The sequence below is a fragment of the Triturus cristatus genome, chromosome 1_1, assembly GCF_964204655.1.
Source record: "Triturus cristatus chromosome 1_1, aTriCri1.1, whole genome shotgun sequence".
Lineage (NCBI taxonomy): Eukaryota > Metazoa > Chordata > Amphibia > Caudata > Salamandridae > Triturus > Triturus cristatus.
The window spans coordinates 874857134-874871202 of NC_140579.1; the positions used below are offsets into that span (position 1 = coordinate 874857134).

At 50.2% G+C, this 14069-nt stretch overlaps 1 pseudogene; it reads right to left on the reverse strand.

The window, feature by feature from the left end:
• The window catches only part of LOC146871220 (uncharacterized), a 167761-nt pseudogene that overhangs the window by 101125 nt on the left and 52567 nt on the right, over nucleotides 1-14069 (reverse strand).

The window sequence follows — 14069 nt, forward strand, 5'->3', positions numbered from 1 at the left end:
AGAGAGGCAGTTGGCAGTTGGAGCTGGCAGTTGGCACCTGACTGGTGAAGAGAGAGGAGCACAACAGTGAAGGAGGAAGGAGTGAAGCAGCAGGGGTGGAAACTTGTGCCTGGAGTGGGGTCCATAAACCCACCCTTGATACTTGTCCCTACTGATGGATCCCAGCCTATAGCCCTGTGTGGGAAGAAGACAGAAGAAAACCATCCTAAGGACCTGGACAGCAGGAACAGGCCTTAGAACCAAGAAAACAGCAAGATTCTGACCTGAGAACTGGTTTCCCTGGAGTCCGGCGTCGAGTAGCCTGAAGACCTGGAGCCCGAGGTGGAGAAGCGGCGCTGACTGAAGTAGCAGACGTCGTACCCGGAGCCGCCTGAGGTCGTGAGAGGGCGCCGACGGGGGTCGAGAGGAATACCAGAGGTCGAGGAGGAAGTGAACCGAGGTCGAGCGAGCGGCGTCATCGGAGGAGTGAAGTCCGCCCTCCGGAGTCGTCGGAGACCGAGGTAGAGGTGAACCGGAGGTCGGGAGTGAGGATCGCACTCCGGAGTCGCCCGGAACCTGAGAGGAGGAGCACCGGAGGTCGGGGGTGAGGATCGCACCCCGGAGTCGCCGGAAGTCGACATCGAGGCCAGGCCGGCCGACGTCATCGGAGCCGAGAGCGCCATCGGACCGGAGCCGCCCGAAGTCGACATCGTGAAGAGACTGCCCGACGCCGTCGAATCGGAGGTAGAGATCGAACCGAGGCCGCCGACATCGGACCGGAACCGCCTACCGGCGTCGTCAAAGAACTGACATTGTGCCGAGGCCGCCGAGACCGAACCGGAACCGCCTCACGGCGTCGACACGACTCCAGCGGCGTCGGAACATCAGAAAAAGGGCAGTAAGTGGAGTAGAGGGCGCCTAAGGCCCTGTGGAGACCTGAGAGACTGCTCTAAGGGGCTAGGGAGGTGCTGAAACCCACCTGACTGTGCCTGGGGTGAACTGGGACTGACCTAGAGAGGTTGTGTGGAGAAGGGAAGCCAGGGCATTGGTATTCCCCCCTTTGATCTACCTCAGTGTAGGCCTCAGCCTTGTCCCAGCCAGGGAGTAGCCTCCCCCCTCAAGCCTTCCACAACCCTACAGGCTGTGCCTGGGCCAAATCAGCCCTTAAGAAGTGAAGTGTCATCTGATTATATGAGGGTTGCTGTATACTTTTAATTATTTATTGGGGATACTGTATTTATTGAATTTTTATCTATTTATTGCTGCACTATATTTATAGGTCCACAGGACTTGTTGGTGTACAATATTTATTGGTACAGTATTTATTGCCTCAAAGTATTTAATTGTCTGTATATATTGCACTTGTATTTATGCCCTGTTATTTATGATCACCCCTATTTATTTCATCAAACAGCCAATATTTATTTGACCTGCACTAATTGAAACTTGTATATTGTGATTGACCTATTTATTTTTCCAATCAGCAACTAAGAGAAAAAGATAAAGAAAGAATATTTTCATAATTTTTACGGTGTAGAGTCGTTTTTGGAACGGATGCACGCATGGTTATTGTATGGGTATATTGTATGCTTAGCACTGTGCCTGTTTCCTGACCACTCGAGCCAAGCTACCCCATTGTGTTGGGAAGGTCCACCACCACCCTGCGGAGTGGGAGTGGGGCTGTTTCCAACATAAATTGGTGTTCAGTGGTGGGATAGAGCTGTGCCTACATATACTCAACAATAACTGTGGGTAGTCCATAGGCCTACACCGGGAGTTTTCTCACAGCGGCCTTCCTAATTGTGGGTTTTTGTTTTTTCCAAATTTACTCTGGTGGTGGGAGGAGGTATTATTAAAGGTACCCCCCTGCATTGTTACTGCACAAAACCTGTCCTCTAACCTGAGTGGGCAAGATGGAGTTTGTACTAGAGAATCTAGAAACGTACACTGTGGCCCAACTCAGGGAGTTTTGCCAGCGGGAGGGGGTGTACTGTCCCCCAGGAGCAAAGAAGGGTGCACTCCAAACCAGCTTAAGGGCTTGGGGGGAGGCACGCCGAGAAAGCAAGGCTGAGGAGGAAGACAGGGATGGAGAGCCTGACCCCGAGGGGGCTGAGATGTACCAACCTGAGGTGGGGAACCTGTCAGCAGGGCCCAGGACACTTTCTAGGAAGGGCAGCACTGTCTCTAGCGGGGGCTTATCCAGCGTGGAGTTAGCAGATCGGAGAGAGAAAAGACAGCTCACATGGGATTTAGCAAAGCTGGAGAAGGAGAAGGAGGAACAGAGGTTGGCTCATGAGACGGAGAAAGAGAGGATGGCTCATGAGATAAGACTGAAAGAGATAGAGCTTCAGATCTTAAGAATTGGGGCACCAACTGTTCCTAATGGTGGCAGCAAAGACCAAGAAATCACCAGGGAATCCAAACCTTACCTGCCAAAGGACATAGTAGCTAGCTATGGGGTGGGTGATGACATCGCCAAGTGGCTAGCAGCCTATGAGGTCTCGTTGAGGGCCCATGGGGTTCCAGTGAAGTATTGGGGAGGAGGATTGTATAGGTACATGCCTCCAGCTGGTAGGGATGCTTTATTGGCCCTCGAAGAGGATGAGCAGACCCACTACCCCACCATGAAACTGGCGCTCATCAGAAAGTTTGGACTAACACCTGAAAAGTACAGACAGAAGTTCAGGGGTAGTCACAAGCTGGGCACACAGAATTGGGTGGACTTCCTGGACTATGCAAAGAAGGCACTGGAAGGTTGGATTCAGGGCAGTGAAGTAAGGAACTACGAGGAGCTGTTTGACCTAGTACTGAAGGAACACCTACTCGAGAAATGTTTCCCTGAACTGCGGCAACACCTGGTGGATAGCAAGCTGACCAGCCCCCGGAAGCTTGCTGAGGAGGCGGACATTTGGGCTAGTACTCGGGTGTCCACAAGGGGGACTGGAGGGGATACTCAAAAGGCCGGACAGGGCGCCCCCCAGAAGAAAGAAGGAGGGGAAAAGAAAAAGGAGTTCTCCAAAGGCCCCCAAAATAACTTCCAAGGGAAGGGAACAGGATTCACCTCTAAGGCTAACCCACCCAGAAACCCTAATCCTGGCCAGAGTCAGCAGCCAAGGGTTGTCCATTGCTACGAGTGCGGTGGCGTTGGACACTATAAAGGAGATCCGAAGTGTCAGAAACGATCACCCCCTCCCACTGGAGGAAAGCCCCCCGGAGTAGCTAGTGTAGTGCTCGGGGAGGAGATGCCCTTAACTAAGGGAAGGGAGTGGGCGGGTGTCACTTTAGTGTCCCTGGGAGAACGGGAGATGGTTCCTAAGATCCAGGTGCCCGCAAATACCGCAAAGTATGGGCAGTGGATCACCATCAACGGCCAAAGAGGGGAGGCTCTGAGAGACACAGGAGCCAGTATGACTATGGTGCGTAGCCAGCTGGTGTCTCCAGAGCAGGTAATTCCCGATGTACTCCACCCAGCCGCGATGGCTGACGGCAGAACAGGTCACTATCCAGTGGCCGAGGTTCCCTTTGAATGGGGGGGGGTTGCAGGTTCACTTCGAGTTGCCGTAAGCCCTGCCGTGCCAGTCGATTGTCTGCTGGGCAATGACATGGAGCACAACGCTTGGAAGGAGGTGGAATACCGGACTCATACCGAGATGCTGGGTACACCTGACTGGGCCTGTGTTAGCACAAGGTCCGCGACTACCCGAAGAGGGAGTTCATTCCGGCTGGAGCCTGGAACAAAGGCCCAGCCAGCTGCCAGTCAAGGGAAGAACCGAGGACAGGAGGAGCCTGCCTCGGCGTCTCCACCCCGTAGGACGGATAGGCCACCGGAGGTGGTGGGCCAGGAGTCTGCGGAGGGGGATGTTACCAACCTGGAGGACTTACCCATCCCGGCCGAGTGGCACGTGGAGGGAGGCCCGTCCAGGGAGGAATTCTGCCAGGGCCAGAGGGAGTGCCCTACCCTTGAGGGGCTGAGGCGACAGGCCGAAGCCCAGGCAGCAGGGAACGTTGAAGGGAACTACAGTGTTTACTGGGAGGATGGCCTCCTCTACAGTGAACCCAAGGCACCCCTACATGGATCGTCACGAGCCTTGGTAGTTCCTCAACGTTATCGAGCCTTCCTTTTAGAGTTGGCTCACGAGATCCCCTTGGCAGGACACCTGGGGCAAGACAAGACCTTCGCCCGTCTTGTCCCACACTTTTATTGGCCTCAGATGAAAGTGTCGTCCGATACCTACTGCCGGACATGTGTGTCTTGCCAAGCCAGTGGGAAAACAGGGGTGAAGCTGAAAGCTCCCCTGGAACCACTTCCTGTCGTTAGCACCCCCTTTGAAAGGGTGGGCATCGACATTGTGGGTCCATTAGATCCACCAACTACAGCTGGTCACAGGTTTATCCTGGTTCTGGTGGATCATGCCACACGGTACCCAGAGGCAATACCTCTGAGGACCATAACAGCACCTGTTGTGGCTAGGGCCCTGATGGGAATCTTTACCCGAGTGGGTTTTCCCAAGGAAGTTGTGTCCGACAGGGGGACCAACTTCATGTCAGCATATATGCGGGCAATGTGGAAGGAGTGTGGAGTGACCTACCGGTTCACAACTCCTTACCACCCCCAGACCAATGGTCTAGTGGAAAGGTTTAACAAAACCTTAAAAGGCATGATCAGAAGTCTGCCTGAAAGCCTGCGGAGGAAATGGGACGTCCTCCTACCCTGTTTACTTTTTTCCTACAGGGAAGTGCCACAGAAGGGAGTGGGCTTCAGCCCCTTCGAGCTTCTGTATGGGCACCCTGTACGTGGACCTCTTAACCTGGTGAGAGACGGATGGGAAAGAACTCCCAGAAAGCTCCCCCAGGATGTGGTGAGCTACATGCTGGCCTTCCGGAGCCAAATGGCTAAGTTGTGGAAGCAAGCTTCTGACAACTTGGAAGCCAGCCAAGCAGTAATGAAGGCGTGGTATGACCACAACGCTCACCCGGTGGAGTTGGAGCCTGGCCAGAAGGTGTGGGTGATCGAACCGGGAGAGCTTAGCGCCCTCCAGGATCGCTGGTCAGGACCCTTTGAGGTGTTGGAGAAGAAGGGTAAGGCTACCTACTTGGTGGACCTGAAGACCCCTCGTCAGCCCCTGCGGGTGCTGCATGCCAACCGCCTCAAACCCCACCACGAGAGGCCCGAAGTCATCTTGATGATGGTGACTGACGGAGGAGAGGACGTGGAAAGCGAGCCTCTCCCTGATTTGTTTGCGTCTCAGGAAAAGGATGGGTCGGTGGAGGGAGTGATTCTCTCCCCATCTCTAACTCCTGAACAGCAGGAGGACTGTCGCCAGGCCCTGGGGCAGTACTCTGCGTTGTTCTCCCTTGTCCCGGGTAGGACTCACCTGTGCGTCCATGACGTGGACACAGGAGACAGCCCACCTGTGAAGTCCAAGATCTACCGGATGTCAGACAAGGTGAAGGCCAGCATTCATAGTGAAGTCACTAAGATGCTGGAGCTAGGAGTGATTGAACCTTCTAGCAGCCCCTGGTCTAGTCCGGTGGTGTTAGTACCGAAAGCTGCACCACCGGGTGCCCAACCAGAACTGAGGTTCTGTGTGGACTACCGGGGACTGAATTCAGTGACAAAAACTGATGCTCATCCGATCCCTAGGGCGGATGAATTGATTGACCGGCTGGGAGCTGCCCAATATCTAAGTACCTTTGACCTTACTTCAGGGTACTGGCAGATCTCGTTGACTGATGGAGCAAGGGAAAGGTCAGCCTTCTCCACGCCCAATGGCCACTACCAGTTCTGTCTGATGCCCTTTGGGCTCAAGAACGCACCTGCCACGTTTCAGCGCCTGGTAAACCAGATCCTCACCGGAATGGAGAGTTTCTCTGCTGCTTATCTGGATGACATAGCCGTCTTCAGTAACAGCTGGGAGGATCACTTGCGTCACCTGCAAGCTGTTCTCCAGGCCCTGAGACAAGCTGGATTGACGATCAAGGCCAGCAAGTGCCAGATCGGGCAGGGGTCGGTAGTGTACCTTGGACACTTGGTGGGTAGGGGAACGGTGCAACCCCTCCAGGCGAAGATCGAGGCCATCATGGCCTGGGAACCCCCCAAGACACAGACTGAGGTCCGAGCATTTTTGGGCCTCACGGGATACTATCGCCGCTTCGTGAAGGGGTACGGTACCATCGTAGCCCCTCTCACGGAGCTCACGTCCAAGAAACAACCTCGATGGGTAGTCTGGACGGAGGCTTGTCAGCAAGCCTTTGAGAAATTGAAGAAAGCCATGTGCGAGGCCCCGGTCTTAAGGGCCCCAGACTTTTCCAAGAAGTTCATTGTCCAGACAGATGCATCAGAACATGGCATTGGGGCAGTGTTATCGCAACTCAACGAAGAGGGTCTGGATCAACCCGTGGTCTTCCTATCCCGGAGACTACTTCCCAGGGAACAGAAGTGGAGTGCAATAGAGCGTGAAGCCTTTGCAGTGGTATGGGCTCTGAAGAAGTTGCGGCCATACCTGTTTGGCTCGCACTTCCTAGTTCAGACCGACCACAGACCCCTTCGTTGGCTGATGCAAATGAAGGGGGAGAATCCCAAGTTGTTGAGGTGGTCTATTTCCCTACAGGGGATGGACTTTCAGGTGGAACATCGGCCTGGAGTGGACCACGCCAATGCAGACGGTCTCTCAAGGTATTTCCGCCTTAGTGATGAGAACTCCCAAGGGGTTGGGTAGCTCTCCCCACTTTCAGCTGGGGGGGACGCGTGTTAGACCTGTCAGCCCTTTGGGTGGTCCCTCCTCATCATTATTTATTTTGTCCCACTTTTGCCTCAAACCCTGTTTGAATTTTTCCTTTTTGGGAACCACCAGACTTTTTCGTGTTGCTACAGATTCAGGGAACCATTTTAGCTACCCCTGAAACTTCTGTCTGAGGGCCTGGAGCACAAAATGGTGGCCACCTGTGACATCACCAGCATCCACTGGAACCTACCAGCACCTTCCAGAACATTCCAGGAGCTTCCAGAACCCTGTGACCGTTGGAGGCGGTTTAGAATGTTGGGAGGATAAGAGAGGCAGTTGGCAGTTGGAGCTGGCAGTTGGCACCTGACTGGTGAAGAGAGAGGAGCACAACAGTGAAGGAGGAAGGAGTGAAGCAGCAGGGGTGGAAACTTGTGCCTGGAGTGGGGTCCATAAACCCACCCTTGATACTTGTCCCTACTGATGGATCCCAGCCTATAGCCCTGTGTGGGAAGAAGACAGAAGAAAACCATCCTAAGGACCTGGACAGCAGGAACAGGCCTTAGAACCAAGAAAACAGCAAGATTCTGACCTGAGAACTGGTTTCCCTGGAGTCCGGCGTCGAGTAGCCTGAAGACCTGGAGCCCGAGGTGGAGAAGCGGCGCTGACTGAAGTAGCAGACGTCGTACCCGGAGCCGCCTGAGGTCGTGAGAGGGCGCCGACGGGGGTCGAGAGGAATACCAGAGGTCGAGGAGGAAGTGAACCGAGGTCGAGCGAGCGGCGTCATCGGAGGAGTGAAGTCCGCCCTCCGGAGTCGTCGGAGACCGAGGTAGAGGTGAACCGGAGGTCGGGAGTGAGGATCGCACTCCGGAGTCGCCCGGAACCTGAGAGGAGGAGCACCGGAGGTCGGGGGTGAGGATCGCACCCCGGAGTCGCCGGAAGTCGACATCGAGGCCAGGCCGGCCGACGTCATCGGAGCCGAGAGCGCCATCGGACCGGAGCCGCCCGAAGTCGACATCGTGAAGAGACTGCCCGACGCCGTCGAATCGGAGGTAGAGATCGAACCGAGGCCGCCGACATCGGACCGGAACCGCCTACCGGCGTCGTCAAAGAACTGACATTGTGCCGAGGCCGCCGAGACCGAACCGGAACCGCCTCACGGCGTCGACACGACTCCAGCGGCGTCGGAACATCAGAAAAAGGGCAGTAAGTGGAGTAGAGGGCGCCTAAGGCCCTGTGGAGACCTGAGAGACTGCTCTAAGGGGCTAGGGAGGTGCTGAAACCCACCTGACTGTGCCTGGGGTGAACTGGGACTGACCTAGAGAGGTTGTGTGGAGAAGGGAAGCCAGGGCATTGGTATTCCCCCCTTTGATCTACCTCAGTGTAGGCCTCAGCCTTGTCCCAGCCAGGGAGTAGCCTCCCCCCTCAAGCCTTCCACAACCCTACAGGCTGTGCCTGGGCCAAATCAGCCCTTAAGAAGTGAAGTGTCATCTGATTATATGAGGGTTGCTGTATACTTTTAATTATTTATTGGGGATACTGTATTTATTGAATTTTTATCTATTTATTGCTGCACTATATTTATAGGTCCACAGGACTTGTTGGTGTACAATATTTATTGGTACAGTATTTATTGCCTCAAAGTATTTAATTGTCTGTATATATTGCACTTGTATTTATGCCCTGTTATTTATGATCACCCCTATTTATTTCATCAAACAGCCAATATTTATTTGACCTGCACTAATTGAAACTTGTATATTGTGATTGACCTATTTATTTTTCCAATCAGCAACTAAGAGAAAAAGATAAAGAAAGAATATTTTCATAATTTTTACGGTGTAGAGTCGTTTTTGGAACGGATGCACGCATGGTTATTGTATGGGTATATTGTATGCTTAGCACTGTGCCTGTTTCCTGACCACTCGAGCCAAGCTACCACAGTGTGTTCGGGGAGTCCACCACCACCCTGCGGAGTGGGAGTGGGCTGTTTCCAACACAATAATAGATGAAGGACACCCGAAAGAACCTTCCTAATAACACAGGTGAATGGATGGACCAGAAACACATGGAACACCAATACCCAACAACGACCTATGAAAATAGTTAGGGGAAAGAAAGAAAAGAGGTTTGACTGCTATCCATTCAGCCAATATGACCTAGGGGCAGACAACCACGAGTGTGGCACATAGTGGAAAAAAATACAAATAAAAGTAAACAGGTACCACAGGTAACAACACCGTGAACTAGAAACCGTAAGTAAGGATTAGTAGTATGAACAAAATAATGGCACACATGGGACTATACCCCATTAGAACCCAACGTGGGGTTAGTAGTATGAACAGAACAATAGAACACATGGGGCTCGTACCTATTAGAACCCCTAAGTGGAGGTTTGTGGCGTGACCAAAACAATAGAATACACGGGACTCGCACCCATTTAGAACCCCTACGTGGAGGTTAGTAGTGTGAGCAAAACAATAGTATGGGACTAGTACCCATTAGACACACCTGTGCAGAGGTTGGTAGTGTGGACACACAATGTACATACATGGGACTCATACCTATTAGACACCCCTGTAGAGGTAGGTAGCATGAACAAAACAATTTGCCAAGTATGGGACTAATACCCTTTAGACACCCCTATGAGGTAAAAATATGAAGTAATACAAATGTGACTACAACCCAGTCCCTGCCCAGAACATAAGGGTCAAATGACATGTGAACAGTAAACTTAAAGTGTACCATATGCATGCATGTCAAACAAAATAAAACACAAGAACGTAAAATGATACATTCCACACATCCAGAGGCTGGGATATAGAGCAGGAATGCATGTTCTAACTAGACACTTAAACAAATGAGTGTACAACAGCTACTCCGGTGAGCAAGTTCTCACCCATGTAAAGCTACACTGGCTGAAACCATGCTTTGTGAGCACTTCAAAGGAATGTTCAGAGGAACTTCTCCATGCCAGGATGGCCATGGAATATAAACTGGATGTTACTCCCTTTTTGGAAAGAAAAAAGCTGGAGCTGAAGGTTGCACCCACTACCATGGCACTGTGTTCATGACTGTATGCAGACTAACAATTAAGGGACACAACTTCCTCCACAACCATCAACGCGTGAGCATTGAACGGAGCACCACTACCACAAGTTTACCCCGCTGATGGTTGAAATGGTAACAACTGCTCACCCCAAAAGGGAGAATTTGTGACATCCACGGCGCCGTCCTGAAGATATATTGGTGCGTAATGGCAGGATGAGGAAACGTTGCGCCGCTGTGCAGCACCCAGAGAGGACGAGAGTCACAAGAAACAGCAATGGCAAGTAAAGATGGCAGCACGCACGTAGAAAGAGCGCAGGAAGGCTCTAGGCACGTCCATGCACCCAAAATAAATAAATAATAATAGCACGCATACCTGGAGTGAAACATCACTTAAGACTCGCTGGCATATGATGAGTTCCCCGCCATGTCTCCACTGTCAAAGCATGGTGTGCCCGTGAGCCAAAAGAAAGAGGTAAGCCTCGTGCTAGGATAACAGTCATTTTAAATTTCAAGCAGTTTGTAAAATGCTTGCACAGCATTTTTTAAACGTGATTGAAACTGCCCATAGTCCAACACACTTAGTGAATACTCTGTGAAGCCCTGGGGTTTGTCTTTAGGTGAGCAAAACACATTTAAGGACACGAATACGCACATACTAGGATTGCCAGTGCTGTGGCCAGACAAAATAAAGGCAGTGCGGTATGCTAATCATCTTTGGCCATTCAATTTGTCTCACCAAACTCCAAGGAAACATTACGTGCTCTAGCGATATAGTCAGCAGTTGCTTTCTTCGACAAACCGCTGACAAAGAAATGGCCTTCAAGGGTCAATTCGTTCACCTCCTGTGTGGCTACAGAGCTTTCAAATGCTGCAAGAGTCCTTTTCCTAAGTTCACATCTGATCCCAGCTAATCTGTACCAACTGGACCTGACCTAGACCTGACTTTGGGTGAGTGTTGGAACCCAAGTGCTGTTCTGAGGTTCTGGGACCCTTGGCTGTGTCTACCTTGATTTCTCCTACCACTCTGGAAAACCTGCGACTTTAAAAATGTATACACTTTCAGACCTTTGGAGGACTGGGACAAACCACCAAGCCTAGCTAACTACGATGTGACCTCGCTGGGCTCAGAAATCAGGTTTCTCCTGTTCAGAGGTTCTCCGCAGCAGCAACTCAGATTTAGCAGACCCTTTGCAAGAAGGTATCCGGCTTCGTGGAACTCAACATTGGAGACATCTGCAGCCTTTTCCCACTGAAGGATTCGAAGCCCTGCAAAAAAGACATTGGCCCTGATTTAGATTTTGGCGGACGGGTTACTCTATCACAACGGTGATGAATATACTGTCTGCCGAAATATACATCCCATAATATCCATGGGGATTTATATTTCCGTGGACGGGCTATCAACCAATATTGTGATGGAGTAACCCATGTGACAAAATCTAAATCAGGCCCTAATTCTCAAGATAAAAACTCTCACTGGGTCAGACCTTGGTTGGTGTATCTGACCAGGGCTCCATCTCCAGCCTTAAATTGTGCCTAAACTCTGTATACTTCGACCATTGACTATCACTGGTGCTTTCCACTTTTTGCCAATATTTTCACTTAAAACCATAGAAATTCATATCTCCCATTCTCCTTATTGGACTTTTGTCATTTCTGTGTCATTTTGTTCAATACATTTGACTCTATATTATACATTGAAGTTGTATTTTTATTCTGTTTTTGACTGTTTTGGTACCTCTTAACCTCTTAATATTTTGCACTTTTTCTGTAAGTTAAGTTTGTCTGTACTGTGCCACAGCTATTAGAGGTTGAGCTTAGGTTCACACGATTGAAACCCTTGACTGAACATAATGTGATAGAGAATTTATTACTTGTGGGGCCTCTGTCCGCCCCAACTAATAAAACAGTTTTTCACAGCAAGTATGCCCTAATATTTTATACATGTTTGTGTGTTGCACCGATAGTTAATTGAAAACACCGCTCACCCTGCACTGTGATCTGCACACCCACACTCGAGGGAGAACGCAGCTTCCGTCTGCGAACATCCACCTCATGATAGCAAGAGTAGTTCTTCCCATTGGAGTCCCGTGCCAGCGTCACCTGGAATGAGTATGCATTCTGCATCTTGCTGATGTTGTGTAGGATCTCACTGTGGCCTGCAGTAAAGTGTGCAGTGAGGTTTATGTGCCTTGTGTGTGGTAAGCACTGCAAGGTCACAATATCCCCGTCAGTCACCCGCCCATCCAAGGGAATCAGTGTGAGGATGGGTGGCAGCAGAGGTTCTGAATCCGGAAAAGAGATGTTAAAGGGGTTAGCATGGAGGATTGCCAAAATAGGCCTGGGTGAAAATTTCCGTTCCGCTCGCGGAAGTTGCAAAGTTTTGGCATTTCCGCGTTCCGTGGAGAACGCGGAGATGTCAAAACTTCCGCGATCCGCTGCGAAAGCGGAAGTATTTTCTTGTTTACGCTTTAAAAATGCATTGTCGCGCGCCTAGTAGTGACTTACTGGATCCCTGCATTCGCCGACAAGTTTTCCTATCCGTTCGCGTGCGCCACGGGATGTTGGATTGTTGATAGCTGGTCGCGATATCCCGCAAGAGTTTGCGATCGTGAACACATCATTCGGCCCGGAACAGGAAATAAGCATCGCGAGCAAGATGGCCGCGCCCCTTAGCGACCGCATGGGCAAGTTAGAGATATATTTCCCCGCGAGCACGCAAAAACACATCGCGAACGGGCGGGAAAAGCAATGCTCGCGGAGATTTAGAGCAATTTCGTGATAATTTGCGTAGGGCAGCTACGCAAATTCCGTCCACGTAATCCCCATGACACAAATACAGAGGTAAGAACACATTAAAAAAAGTGCAAGGAAGCAACACATTTTCTCATTCACCAGTTTTAGTGCATTAAAAATTGAGCCTTACAGAGGCATAGACAGTCTACAGAGGTCCAATACTCTCTTTTATTAAAGGTTCTCCCTTACTATCTCAAAGCCATCCTGTTGTGGATGATGACAGATAGGTTTTATCATCTTAAAGAAAGACTTGATCTGAATTTCTTCTCAAATGTAAACTGGTTACCCATTCTCGATTGTAAAACAATTACCATTTTTTGTAACACATATTGTCACTTGCTCATTTAATAGACTGCATTGTTACTCAACCTCATAGTGCTCATTTAAATTACCTTAAAACGAAGACACATTGAATGAAACCCACAGGTATTCAAGGTTGAAATTGGCAGGTTAAATGGGCCTGGTCCCTCCAGGTCTTAGACCTGGCAGTAATTTGAAACGGACATTGAAATAGACATTACTCAGGTCTCTTTCGAGCCATACATTCATGTATTGACTTTGCAAGCAAAAGCATTAATCGATTTCTGAACAATAAATGTAAAAACCATTAAGATATTCCATGTAAGCAATGTAGTCCCTGTTTATATTGTGCATGTCTCACTTAATTTTGTGTTCCCTATGTGTGTTTGCTTTTCCCAGGGTCTTGTGTTTCTCTAGTTTTGTATGTCTCATATTAGTCTGATATAATGTATACTTTGTTCCAAGTCGCCTCCACATTTTTAAAACAAGCCACGATTGAGAGGTCTGGAGTTGAGGCTGAGAATTTCTGTCAGTGGATTGCAAAGGTGTACAGAATACATGGTCGTCCAATGCTTGTCATCTCTGCAGAGCACACATAGTAATTGTCATGTGTGCCATTGCAATTATGATTCCATGCAACTGTGTGTGATGGAGGCGCACAGTTGTCAAAATATTGACAAGGCAAAATAAATGTAGTGCTAACAAGTGACGCGTTGCCCAGCACCTTTGTAGGGCTTCTAGTTAGCAGCCACAAAGAACGAGACTGCTAACTATCAAGATGTGGGCCAAAAAAATCTAAACAGAGCAAGGTAAAGCAGAGAAAACAGCCCTCATCAAATTCCACATACTCATCCACCGCACCACAGCACAGCAGAAGCACTATTGCCAAATATTCACTATGGGACTTGAACAAGATCTCCGAAGCATCCAGGCCTTCCAAACTCCTACACAGCAGTGAACTGAGGTGCACCAAAGGCAAAACCATCTTTGCATGTCTGCACCAGACCAGGACCAGTGGCCCTACCCGTTTTCTTTACTAATTGGACTTGGTGCTTCATAATTTACGTCAAGTCCTCTTCCTGATCAAAAGGTTGCTGAGACCTTTTGGAGAGCAGGAGCAAGTATACTTAGAAACCACACCCCGTCCGAGTGTTCTCTGGTCCCCACCCCACCTGGTTCTACTCTGTCCAGCTCTCTTTCTCTGTTTGCCCCCTCTAACAA